We start from the raw sequence: 13,165 nt of genomic DNA, 5'->3' as shown, positions 1-13,165 counted from the left end.
GCCAACAAGGGGCTCAGAAGTAAATAAACAAAAGAAAACAAATGCCTCCTATCGAGGTCTTCCAGCTAAGAAAGCGATAAAATGCGGAAAAGAGGTAAAAGTACCACACGGATGAAGATCCGAAGTAACAGCAATTAAAGGAGTAAGAAACCCAGGGACCTCCCAAGCTAATGCCATCAAAGAAAGTGGGTCAGTACAGGTAATCGGAATGAACCTCCAGGGGTTATCCCACAAATAAAGTGGGAAACCACGCAAGTTATCCCTGCAAAAGTCATGTGAGCCCTAACAAAAACTCAACAAAAGGGTTAGTGAAACACGATAAGCATTTTTTTCATGAATAACAGTATGGTTTCAGAAACCTCAAACCCTGTGGCATACATTTCAGAAATCATGTGATTAAACATTCAAGGCATAGGTTTCACCCATTCATGCATAATTAAACTCGTGGGCAAAAACATAATGAAATTCATCCATCATACCTCATACGTTCAGATGATCCAAATTAAGAGCATAAAATCATGGGAATGAAGCAAACCTGATGGGAGAGACCGGTTGAAATCAAATAGCACGGTTGGGTTTGCAAGGCAATGAAAGTGTGTGAGTCAGATTGAATTTTTCAGAGCTGCCTGGGGGTTACTCTGAGTTCTCTGTCAGGTTTCTTTCCAGGTTTTGTCAAGGGTTTTGTTTCAAGGAAACCTCAGAGTATTTTGCTTCTCTTCCTTTTTCTCAAGTGAAGTCTTGGTATTTATAGACTGAATTTCATGGTTTTGTGGGCTCAAATGAGAGAGACCCAAGTCCAAAATTTTTTATTATATTTTTATTTTTATTTTATTTTATTTTATTTATTTTTTTTGTAAAAAATTATTTTTTTAATTTTTTTAATTTTTTTTTTTTAATTTTTTTTTCGTTATATTTTTCATTTTTTTTTTCGTTTTTTTTTTTCGGATCTAATTCTGATTGACATGATGAAATGCAATATGAAATGCTAAATGAATGCATGAATGAGGAGGGTAAATTTTTGGGGTGTTACAGCTGCCCCTATTCAATCTTAAGCTAAACCGAGTAGGATGAAAGCGAACAGCTTATCAGACAAACGGGGTGAGCTGTGATTGAATACCAAAGACAGACCGAAAATTTGCGCTCCGAGAACACCACAAAAACGCGGAAATACACTGTGCTGTTTATTTTTCTTCCGATCCTCTGGCTTAATCTGGAGTTTCGATCCTCTGGCTGAACCTATACTCAATTTAGTCCTCTGGTTGGATATTAATTTTGATCCTCGGGCTGGATACGATTTTGATCTTCTGGCTAGATCTTCTTCGATCTTCTGGCTAGATCTCCTCCATTTCGATTCTCTGGCTGAATCTATTTCCTTTGATTCTCTGGCTGAATCTACTTCGATCTCCTGGCTAGATCTGAATTGTTGCGATTTTCGATCTTCTGGCTAGATCTTCTTTGTTTCAATTCTCTGGCTGAATCTACTTCGATCTTCTGGCTAGATCTGGATTGTTTTGATGATAAATTCCCGTCATTAGGATCCCGTATCTGAGGCATGCGCTGGTTGACCCTCTTTTGAAATCTACACCCAACCTTCATATTAGATATGCAACTTCGAGAATATTCCACTTTTGGGCTTCGTACATATTCTTCGGGCTAGAACATGTTGTAACGACTCCTCAATTAGACTTGGGCTTGCTGGGGAAATAAAGCTTGTAGGCGACTTCACTGGGGAATCTTCAAATTGAGCCTTAGGCTGGCTTACTGGAACACGATTCTCAGGCTGAATCTTCGAAATGACCCTCAGGCTGGATCACTGGAACACGATTCTCAGGCTGAATCTTTGAAATGACCCTCAGGCTGGATCACTGGAACACGATTCTCAGGCTGAATCTTCGAAATGGACCCTCAGGTTGGATCACTGGAACACGATTCTCAGGCTGAATCTTCAAAATGAACCTCAGGCCGGATCACTGGAAAACGATTCTCAGGCTGAATCTTCAAAATGACCCTCAGGCTGGATCACTCACGCTTGATCCTCTGGCTGGATCTCATGACCTTGGTTGTAAAGTAATTCTTCAGTCTGCTTGGAAGAACCTGTTTATCAGCTTATGTGTATGCTCGATATGATATGCATGCAAATGCAAATGTTATGCATGGTGTAAAAAGAAATCTGCTTGGGGAAGCAAACTCCGGTAGGGAACAGATCGCTGTATCAATCCTTGAATGCTCTGTGGGGAATGATCCGTCTGCCGGGACTAGTGAGCCACCAAAAATAAATTGGCTGCTTGAAAAGTTGACCTTGCGGGGGGAGTATCAACTATGGAAACTTTGTTCGGCGAGGCTCTGTGAGGAGAGTCTGTGGGGAAAACACTTCTTGGGGAAATGTCGTAGGAAACTGTCTTTGCTGGGGATATGAACTTGCTAATCGCCCTCAAGCTGGGGATTAACAAATCTATTAAAAATAATCTGCTGGGGAATGAGATGAACACTGGGAACGCCACCCTCTCATCTGTTGGTTATGCAACCACTCCGCTGTTGCTAGGAAGATACAGTCTGACACTGTCAACTCCATTGGGGATATATAGTCTGGATACTGTCAACTCTACTGGGGATAGATAGTCTGGATACTGTCAACTCTGTTGGGGAACATGCTCTGCTGAGGAGAGACTTTGTCAACCGCTTGGGGATGAGGATTCATGACTTGGCATCCGGTCCCTGTGACCTGCAACCAAAAATACACGTATGCCTCGGGGGAATTACTCGGTTTGAATTCACCGTTCGGGATTAAGCACATTCAAAGCATTTTTAAATGTTTTCCTGTGCAAATCATCTGCAAAAGCCACCATTATGTTCATATGCAATATGTTTTATCAAAAATTCGGACATTTTTGCAAACAAACTGATAAATGAAAAATAAAGAGGCTCTTTAACTGAATTATTCGACTCCTAATGGGGAGAAAATTTGTGCCAGGAATAGGCGAGGGTATCAGGAAGCTGATCCCTGAAAAGAGGTGATCGCTATAAAAAGAGAACTATCCTAATGACAACGGGGATACGGGGTCCCACTGAGTTCCGACTCTGCTATGACTCGTATGTCCTCAAGACGCTCTGCTCATCTTGCTTTCTGAAGTGGATGATTAGTCGATCTTTAACCTTCGAAGATTGCCGGATTGAATGAAACGGTGATATAACACTGATGAACTCAGATCACAGTCATTCGCTTATTCCCTAACTTTTGCCTGGATCGCCCCCTTTTCGGGTTTTCAATCCATCGGGATACCCATTTTTGCCTGAGCCTCCCTTTTGGGTTTTCGACTCACCGGGTGTACTCTTTTTTTATATCCCTAATTTTTGCCCGAACCTCTTTATTCTTTTTTTTTTTGGTTCGTCGGGATGCCCTTTTTTTGCCCGGACTATTCTTTTTATCGTCCAGCGGGTCTATTTTATGCGAAGTATTTTTTTTTAACTGCGTCTGAGTTAATAGGGGACGGGAATCCTTCGCCATCCATGGTTGTTAGCATCAAAACTCCGCCATAGAAAATCCTTTTAACCACGTACGGACCCTCATAGTTTGGTGTCCATTTGCACCTGTGATCTGTGTTGGGAGGAAGAAATATTTTGAGTACCAATTCACCGACTTGATACCCCCGAGGGCGCACTTTCTGACCAAATGCTTTCTTCATTCGTCTCTGACCGAGATACGTCAAATCTGGGTACGTAGTTCCAGCATAGCACCTTAATCATCGAAGACAAGGTAAACAAAGCATCAGCAAATTGGTTTTCTTCAAAAGAAAATTAACAATCTTCTCGTGTAGTCTCTGTAAGGAACCAGATGAGGCTGAGGTGTATACCATTTCCCGTTGGTTTGATTGATGACCAAAGCTGAATCCCCGTATACATCCAGGGTTTTAATCTGTATATTGACGGCTTCCTCAAGTCTTAGGATACAAGCTTCGTATTCGGCTTCATTGTTGGTGCAGGGAAAAGTTATTCTGGCACCAAATGGCATATGAACCCCCTTCCGGTGTGATCAACACTATACCAACTCCGCGACCATTGACGTGGACCGCCCCATCAAACATCATAACCCATTTGGATTCAGGGTCAGGCCCCTCCTCCGGGAGTGGTTCCTCTCAATCTTTCGATTTGAGAAACATGATGTCCTCATCAGGAAAGTCAAACCTCATAGGTTGGTAATCATCAATTGGTTGCTCTGCAAGATAGTCTGACAAGACACTTCCCTTGATGGCTTTTTGTGAAGTGTATTGGATGTCATACTCTGTCAGTATCATTTGTCACCTAGTAACCTTTCCGGTAAGTGATGGCTTTTCAAAAATATACTTGACTGGATCCATTTTTGATATCAATAGAGTCGTGTGAGTCAACATATACTGTCTTAGTCGGCGAGCAGCCCATGCCAAAGCGCGGCAAGTTTTCTCGAGCAATGAGTATCTTTGTTCACAGTCGGTAAACTTTTGCTAAGGTAGTATATTGCATGCTCTTTTCGACCTGACTCGTCATGCTGACCGAGCACACAACCCATTGACCTTTCTAACACAGTCAAGTACATGATCAACGGTCTTTCCTCTCGGCCTGTAGACTGGACCCGATCTTGATCTCTTTCTTGTCGTCTTCGGTACCAACGTTGATGGTCTCAACCACCTCCTGATAAGGTGTAATAGCTCGGTCCTCCTGTTTCAACAATCTGGCTAACCCTTCAGGCAATTCACAATCTTCCCCAGCCCCTTCTTCGGCTTGATAGATAGGATTGTCGAAGTCATACTTGGCCATAGCAGTGTCGTTAGAAGTGAGATCCGAGTGGTCGGCTCTGCATGATGGAGGATCATGCTTTACCTTAGAATGAGAGATTTTTTTTTTGAAAGAAAGGAAAAACGAAAAAAAGAACATTGCCATTTTTTTTGTAAAAAGTAAAAAAAACTGAAAGAAAGAGAACACAAAATTGTTTGCAAAAGCCGTCCTTTATTGATGATAAAAATAATTTCGAAACGTAACTAAATGGATGGCCCTACAAATGAGTCGTTACACCTTGGGCAAAGTGTAAGACTTTATTATGCATGTAATAAAGGAAAACAATAAAAATCACTCTTTCAGCAGAGTAACCCGGACGGTTTTTTCAGACGACCAATTGTCGAGCTTTTCTCCCGGGACACACGGGCGAATCCAGCTATCTAAGTCACAGTCGCTGTCAGCCTTGTCTTTATCTGCAGCATTGACGATGTGGGGGGAAACCAAACCCCCGCTGGAGAGAGTACCGGTTTCATTCTTCTGAGATCCCGGAGCATACCCCAATCCAAACTTGTCTTCTTTGATGACTGGCTCCACAAATTTTCCCAGCCTTGGGCATTACCAGCTTTAACCACTTCGACAGCTTGCTTGTATGAAGAGATAGAAGTCCCGACCTTCTCAAACTCAGGTGAAAAGACAGCTTCGGGCGCGACCTCATTGATGTTTGTAGTTTCGAAGCCCTGACACAGCATCTCATGCATCTCGCCATCCATCTCTACATACTTAAATGTAGACAGGTGGCTAACAAAATATCCTCTTCACCACATACAGTGACGATCTGACCTTCTAGTTCATATTTGAGCTTCTGGTGGAGGGTAGAAGTAACAACACCGGCAGCATGAATCCAAGGCCGACCTAGCAGACAGCTGTAGGCAGGCTGGATATCCATCACATAAAAGGTGCTCTTGAACACCTGCGGTCCAATCTTAACTGGCAACTCAACTTCGCCAAAACAGCTCTCTTAGAGCCATCAAAAGCCCTCACAACTAAGTTACTTGGCCTCAGGATGATGCCATCGCAATCCAACTTCATTAAGGCTTTCTTTGGAAGAACATTCAGAGAAGAGCCTGTATCAACCAAAACATGGGAAAGCACCACCCCTTTGCACTCCATTGTGATATGCAAGGCTTTGTTGTGATTCCTGCCCTCAGGTGTCAGGTCATTATCGGTGAAACCTAGCCCCCGGCTAGCGTTTACATTGGAAACTACCGACTCCAGCTGGTTAACAGTTATCTCCGGTGGAACATAGGCCATATTCAGTACTTTCAACAAGGCTGCTCTGTGCGCCTCAGAGCACAACAATAGTGAGAGAATGGAGATCTTTGAGGGTGTCTGATTTAGCTGGTCGACTACCTTGTAGTCACTTTTCTTGATAATCCTCATAAACTCATCCACTTCCTTCTCGAATGCGGTCTTAGGAGGATCTTCCTCAGTAGTAACCTCTTCGGTGGATACCTGTTTCCCTTTAGCCTTGGCAGCTGCCTCGGCTTCAGTATTCGCGCGTAATGTTGATGGTGCAAATAGGCGTCCACTGCGAGTGAAGCCACCAACCCTCCAACATTGTCTACAGCGGAGCTACCAATGTCAATGTCTTCTTCGTTAACTTTCTGCCCCTGGCAGTAGATATCAGCCCCATAGTGCCACGGGATAGCACTGTCTTTCTCATACGGAACAGGTCCTGGTACCGTGATGGTGATTGGACCAACCAAAGTCGGTTGAGGGCTGTCAGAGTAAATTGCGACTGGTGCTGAACTTTCGATGTTCACCGCTGCTGGTTCTGTACTTTCTGGGAAATATATTGTTGTCGGAGCGAGTCTCTCGGGAACATATATTTCTTCAGGAGTGAAATAAAACGTCACCGTCGATACATCATTCTTCACCGGACGGGCCTGATCGAACTGAAGACAACCTTCATCTATCAGCTGCTGAATACCCCTTCTCAAACTGTCACATCCGTTTTCGGCAGCTTGACAATTTCTGCATTCTTCCCCACAGCCCGGGAAAATCTGTCCTTTCAGAAGTCAGTCTTTAACCACCGATAGCGAAGTCTTCACCTTAGTCACATCAGAAACCAAATTTAAAGTTTCCCCACTATCAACAGCATTAATCCTCTGCCCGCCGTGAGCCGGCATCGGGTTCTGGATAACATTAGGCACCGGAGCAAAATTGATAGCCTGGGCATCTCTCGAATCTTGTACCTTTAACTGGAGAGCCTTGCAATTATCTGTAGTATGGCCAGGTGCGTTGGAGTGAAAAGCGCATCTGGCGTTGACATCATAACCTCTAGGCAAATTATTGGGATCGATTGGTGGGGCCAGAGTTCTCAATGTAACCAGATTCATGTCAATCAGCTTGGGAAGTAATACTGAATAAGGCATTGGGATTGGCTCGATGACCCGGTCTGTCTGCCTTGGACGTTGTTGATAGTGTCTCTGCTGACCCGGATTACCTCCTTGTTGTTGATTGTTGTACCTGGGTTGTTGTTGCGGATGATATTGCGGTTGAGGAACAGGTGTTGGAATAGTGACTGCGGCCACTTGATCTTGATAATAATTAGGGCGTCCTTTACTCTTGCCTCTGCCGGCATACACAACGCTTGCCTCGCCTTCTTTTCTTCGCTGACCGTTACCAGCAAACGGTCTCTTGGGACCTAATGGGTTGGAAACACTATTGTCTTGAATTCGGCCCATCTTCAACAGACTCTCGATTCTTTCTCCAGCAATTACTATCTCTGCAAAGCTGATTGACGGATAAGCAGCCAATCTCTCAATATAATTGCCTTGAAGAGTGTTCACGAACATGTCCGCCATCTCCCTTTCAGACATAGGGGGTTGGACGGACGCAGCAATCTGTCTCCAACACTGAGCATATTCTCTAAATGTCTCCTTGGCAGTCTGGGACATACCTTGCAACAAGGTCCGATTTGGAGCCATGTCCAAGTTGTATTGATATTGCTTGACAAAAGCCTCTGCCAAGTCTTTCCAGCTCTTGATGGTAGTACGAGACAAATGAGAATACCATTCACGAGAAGCTCCAGTTAGACTGTCTTTAAAATAGTACATCCACAGCTTTTCATCTTCCGTGTGAGCTCCCAACCTTCCCAAATAAGATTGGAGATGAGTGCGTGGGTAAGAAGCCCCGTTGTATTTCTCAAAAGTAGGGGGTTTGAACTTGTGAGGAATCCTTACTCCCTGAACCAGACCAAGATTTGTGACATCAAAGCCTAAGGAATTTTGAGACTCCAAAGATTTGAGCTTCTCAGCAAGCTCATCCATACGGCGAGTGGTCTCGAGGGCCTCGTCGTGCAAAGAAAATTGATCATACTGATAATCTTCAGTAACGGGGTGCCCGTTAATCCGAATTCCTTGATTCACATTGTACCTTCCGCCAATACCATTTCCAACATTCCCTGTGTTGCCAACATTACCCGGGTTTCCATCAGCATTTGCGTTACCCGCGTTATCAGCGTTCCCAGGGTTACCAGGGTTTCCCTCAGCATTTAGTATCTCCACCTCAGGCCTCGGTTGCCCAACCAATTCCCTCAGCTTTTCTTGACCTGCTGCTATACCAGTCATCAATGTCATGAACTGATCCATCCTTTCACGCATATCAGCCAGCTCTTTCTGTACTTGGTCCATCGCTAGTCGTGGACGGTTTTCGTTTGTCGGGTATCTGTGAACTCGCCTGGGACCAATAACTGCCTAATACAGGGAACAAACATTAGACACTGCGGTGACACCTGCAAAACAGACAAGGGTTAATATGCATGGTATGCGATGCACTGCTTGTTCAGTTTTAAGGCACCCCCGTTTTGAAAGGGAATACCCTGCAAATGAATAAGCATGAGATGTTGGATGCAAATATGCAGATGATGTTATGCAATGCAAAGGCATGTCAATAAGAATTGATGGATCCGCTTGAACATCTGTCAGGTTGCACTTCCTGGAGAGAAATTCACTGAGGAATATAATACAAGACCAAAACTCTGCTCCAGAAAACCGGGTTGGTTGGAGGTTAAGGTTTCTTGAATTTAGCCCACCCCTCACTGGTAGGTTCTAAGAACAGAAGTTCGTCAGCTTCAGCCCTTCAGTCGCGAATAATACGTTTACCACTGAAGGTTTGGCATTATTACGGGATAAAAGACCTTCACTGACTCCCCTCAACAGGACATCCTAAAGCAAGTTCCCAGTCTCGGGGTCCTCGGATTGATCAGCGAGAATGCGCCCACCAGAGCTAACATAATCACGTCTCGGAGGAGAGGCCTCGACTGAGTTCTCGGGAAATGGTCACCAGAGTCGACGATTTCTAAAGGAACACCATGTCGTTACGGAACATCCGTAGGACATAATATATCCAAAAGAAACCTCGTCTGGGTGTGGTTCTTCACGAACGACTTAACGTAGCAACATGCCACGCAAGCCTCATGATCATCCACTCTAAAACCTGTGTGTACACTCAAGCCTGGGTAATGGGCTTATCTCTCATAGAACATCCCATCCCAACAAACAAACAAACAGATCCAATAGATACAACAGATGCATGCAAGCAGGTAAGCAAATAAATGTACAAAAGCATGAACACCCAATAAACAAGAAATCACACAAGCTAGGAGGGACTCGCTTAGGGAAGATGGACCAGCAAGAGGTCAACTTCTTAGTCCCCTGCAGAGTCGCCAGCTGTCGCAACCTGAAAAATACAGTGCGCGAAAAAACAACCGGCGAAAGAAAAAGACAGAAGAGTCGCCACCGTGCGTTATTCATCCCAAAGGAGGGAAAGGAAACGCTCGAAGTAAACCTGAAAAAGGAAAGGACAAGACGGGGTCTCGCAACCAAATCTTGGGTTCGGGAGTCGGTTATGCGAAGGGAAGGTATTAGCACCCCTACGCATCCGTAGTACTCTACGGGATCCACTTTTGTAGTTTTCGTCTAAAGGGTGTGGGTTTACCTAATGTGTTTATTTACTAAAAAGGTTAAGAGAAATGACTCGCGCGGATGTCGCATCCACTACATACGTATCTCATCTGAATATGAGAATCAGAGTCTTCGTAGCTCGGCTGACCTATGGGTTAGGGGGATGTGTGCTCGCTAAGATATCGCGTCTTATGCCTACGTATCTCATCTGGCCTGAGAATCAGAGCAAGCCGTAGTTCGGCTAACTATGGGGTTATGGATTGGGTTTTGGACGAACGACGTCACTACGCAATCTACCGGATGCTCGACCTTTGGAGACTTACTCGCCTGTAGTAGAAGGAGTTAACGTGTTGCTTTGGGTTTTAGGGTTTGGGATGCTCAAGGGCAAAAAGGCAGTCCTTGATGAAGGAACCGTGCTACCTGCAGGGATACGAACACATACAAAACAAACATGTATAAAGTAAATGTGCCAACAAGGGGCTCAGAAGTAAATAAACAAAAGAAAACAAATGCCTCCTATCGAGGTCTTCCAGCTAAGAAAGCGATAAAATGCGGAAAAGAGGTAAAAGTACCATACGGATGAAGATCCGAAGTAACAGCAATTAAAGGAGTAAGAAACCCAGGGACCTCCCAAGCTAATGCCATCAAAGAAAGTGGGTCAGTACAGGTAATCGGAATAAACCTCCAGGGGTTATCCCACAAATAAAGTGGGAAACCACGCAAGTTATCCCTGCAAAAGTCATGTGAGCCCTCACAAAAACTCAACAAAAGGGTTAGTGAAACACGATAAGCATTTTTTTCATGAATAACAGTATGGTTTCAGAAACCTCAAACCCTGTGGCATACATTTCAGAAATCATGTGATTAAACATTCAAGGCATAGGTTTCACCCATTCATGCATAATTAAACCCGTGGGCAAAAACATAATGAAATTCATCCATCATACCTCATACATTCAGATGATCCAAATTAAGAGCATAAAATCATGGGAATGAGGCAAACCTGATGGGAGAGACCGGTTGAAATCTAATGGCACGGCTGGGTTTGCAAGGCAATGAAAGTGTGTGAGTCAGATTGAATTTTTCAGAGCTGCCTGGGGATTACTCTGAGTTCTCTGTCAGGTTTCTTTCCAGGTTTTGTCAAGGGTTTTGTTTCAAGGAAACCTCAGAGTATTTTGCTTCTCTTCCTTTTTCTCAAGTGAAGCCTTGGTATTTATAGACTGAATTTCATGGTTTTGTGGGCTCAAATGAGAGAGACCCAAGTCCAAAATTTTTTATTATATTTTATTTATTTTTTTATTATTATTTTTATTTTTATTTATTTATTTTGTAAAAAATTATTTTATTTTATTTTATTTTATTTTATTTTTTCGTTTTTTTTTTCATTTTTTTTTTCATTTTTTTTTTCGTTTTTTTTTTTCGTTTTTTTTTTCGGATCTAATTCTGATTGACATGATGAAATGCAATATGAAATGCTAAATGAATGCATGAATGAGGAGTTCAAATTTTGGGGTGTTACAAAGAACAATGAGAAGGTACCTGACTACATCTCCAAAGTGATTCTGATCACAAGTAAGATGAAGTCGTGTGGAGAAACTCTTTCTGAAGAAAGTATAATTGAGAAGGTACTTAGATCTCTTACATCTCAATTTGATTACATCGTTGTAGCAATTGAACATTCTAAGGATCTGAGCACCATGAGAATAGAAGAGCTGCAAAGCAGTCTAGAGGCGCAAAAGAGTTGCGTCTGACTAAAAGAATCTCTGAGAGAGAGGTATAGCAGGATCTGAAAGCTTCTTTTGTCAAGAAAGACCAAAAGCAATCATGGTCAGAAGTCAAGAAAAGATATGGTAGGTCTCAAAAGTCAGAAACCTCAACTTTTGGGAGTCAGGAGGAAAAGGAGAAGTATGGCAAGAGAAAAGTTCAATGTTATTGTTGTAAGAAGTTTGACCATTTCGTTGCAGATTATTGGTCAAACAAGGAGAGGAAATCAGAAGAAGCGAATATATCCAGAATTTTTGATGATGTACATGTTCTATTAATGGCTTTTGATTCTGATAGTGCATCTTTAGAAGACTGGTGGTATATGGACATTGGTTGCTCAAACTATCTTACTGGAAATAAGAAATGGCTGGTTAATTTTGACTCTAGGAAGAGGACCAAGATCAGATGTGTTGATGATAAGTATCTAAATGATGAAGGAATGAGGAATGTTATAGTGATTCTGAATAATAGCGAATCTACATTAATTCAGAAAAGATTTGGTCATTTGAACTTCAGAAGCTTAGGGCATCTGAATTCAAAGAAATTGGTACGTGGAATTCCTGCAATTAAGACACCAGAAAAGTCATGCAATGTGTGCACGAGAGAGAAGTAACCGAGACTACCATTTGAATCAGAAGTAGCTCCAAGAGAAAAGTATGCTTTGGGAGTAGTGCATTCTGATGTGTGTGGACCGTTTCCAGAATCTTCACTAGGAGGGGATAAATACTTTGTGTAATTTGTGGATGAGTTCACAAGGATGACATGGGCATCCCTTATAAAGTTCAAACACAAGGTGTTTGCTGAATTTAAAAAATTCAGAGTCAAGACTGAGAAACAAAGTGGTCAGACTCTGAAAATTCTCAGAAATGATGGAGGATGTGAGTATAACTTTATAGAGTTCCAGAAGTTCTGTGAGGAGAATGGAATTGAGAATGAAGTGACAACTCCATATACTCTTCAACACAATGGTCTTGCTGAAAGGAGAAACCAAACTTTGCTTGATATGGTAAAGAGCATGACGAAGGAGAATAAGCTTCCTAACACTCTGTAGAGAGAAGCTGTTGCTAGTGCAACATATGTGCTCAACAGGTGTCCAACCAAGAAACTGAAGGAAATTGTTCCTTTTGAGAGGTGGACTGGAGATAAGTAAAGTGTGAGTCATTTCAGAGTATGTGGTTCTGTTTGTTATAAACACGTTCTAGATGCTACTAGAAAGAAGTTGGATGATAGAAGCAAGGTGATGTTACTAGCGGGGTATCACAGTATATGTGCTTATAAGCTTTATTGTCCATTCACTAATAAGGTTAAAGTCAACAGATATGTTGTTGTGAAAGAGTCAGAAGTATGGGATTGGAGCAAGTCTCAATCCAAATTCGGTGCAGAGTTAACTTCTGAAGATATTGGTTCTGATTCTGAAGACGAGTCAGAGCCTGCAAATTATTTTGAGAGTGAGTTAGAATTAGAAGGCGAAATTGATTCTGAGGAAGAATCTGATTCTGATCTAGATTTTGACGGTGATTCAGATTCTGGTGATCCAGATTCTGATGATGATTTAGATTCTGGTGGTAGTCCAAATTCTAGGAATATTCTAGATTTTGGAGGTGGTCATGCTTCTGAAGTCGGTACTTTTGGAGTTCCAGCATCTGATAGTCTTCCAGAATCAGAAGGTTCTGAACAAGTTCATA

This window comes from Lathyrus oleraceus, chromosome 1 (assembly GCF_024323335.1).
Source record: "Lathyrus oleraceus cultivar Zhongwan6 chromosome 1, CAAS_Psat_ZW6_1.0, whole genome shotgun sequence".
NCBI classification, from domain to species: Eukaryota; Viridiplantae; Streptophyta; class Magnoliopsida; order Fabales; family Fabaceae; genus Lathyrus; species Lathyrus oleraceus.
Note: the sequence above shows the minus strand (reverse complement) of the source record.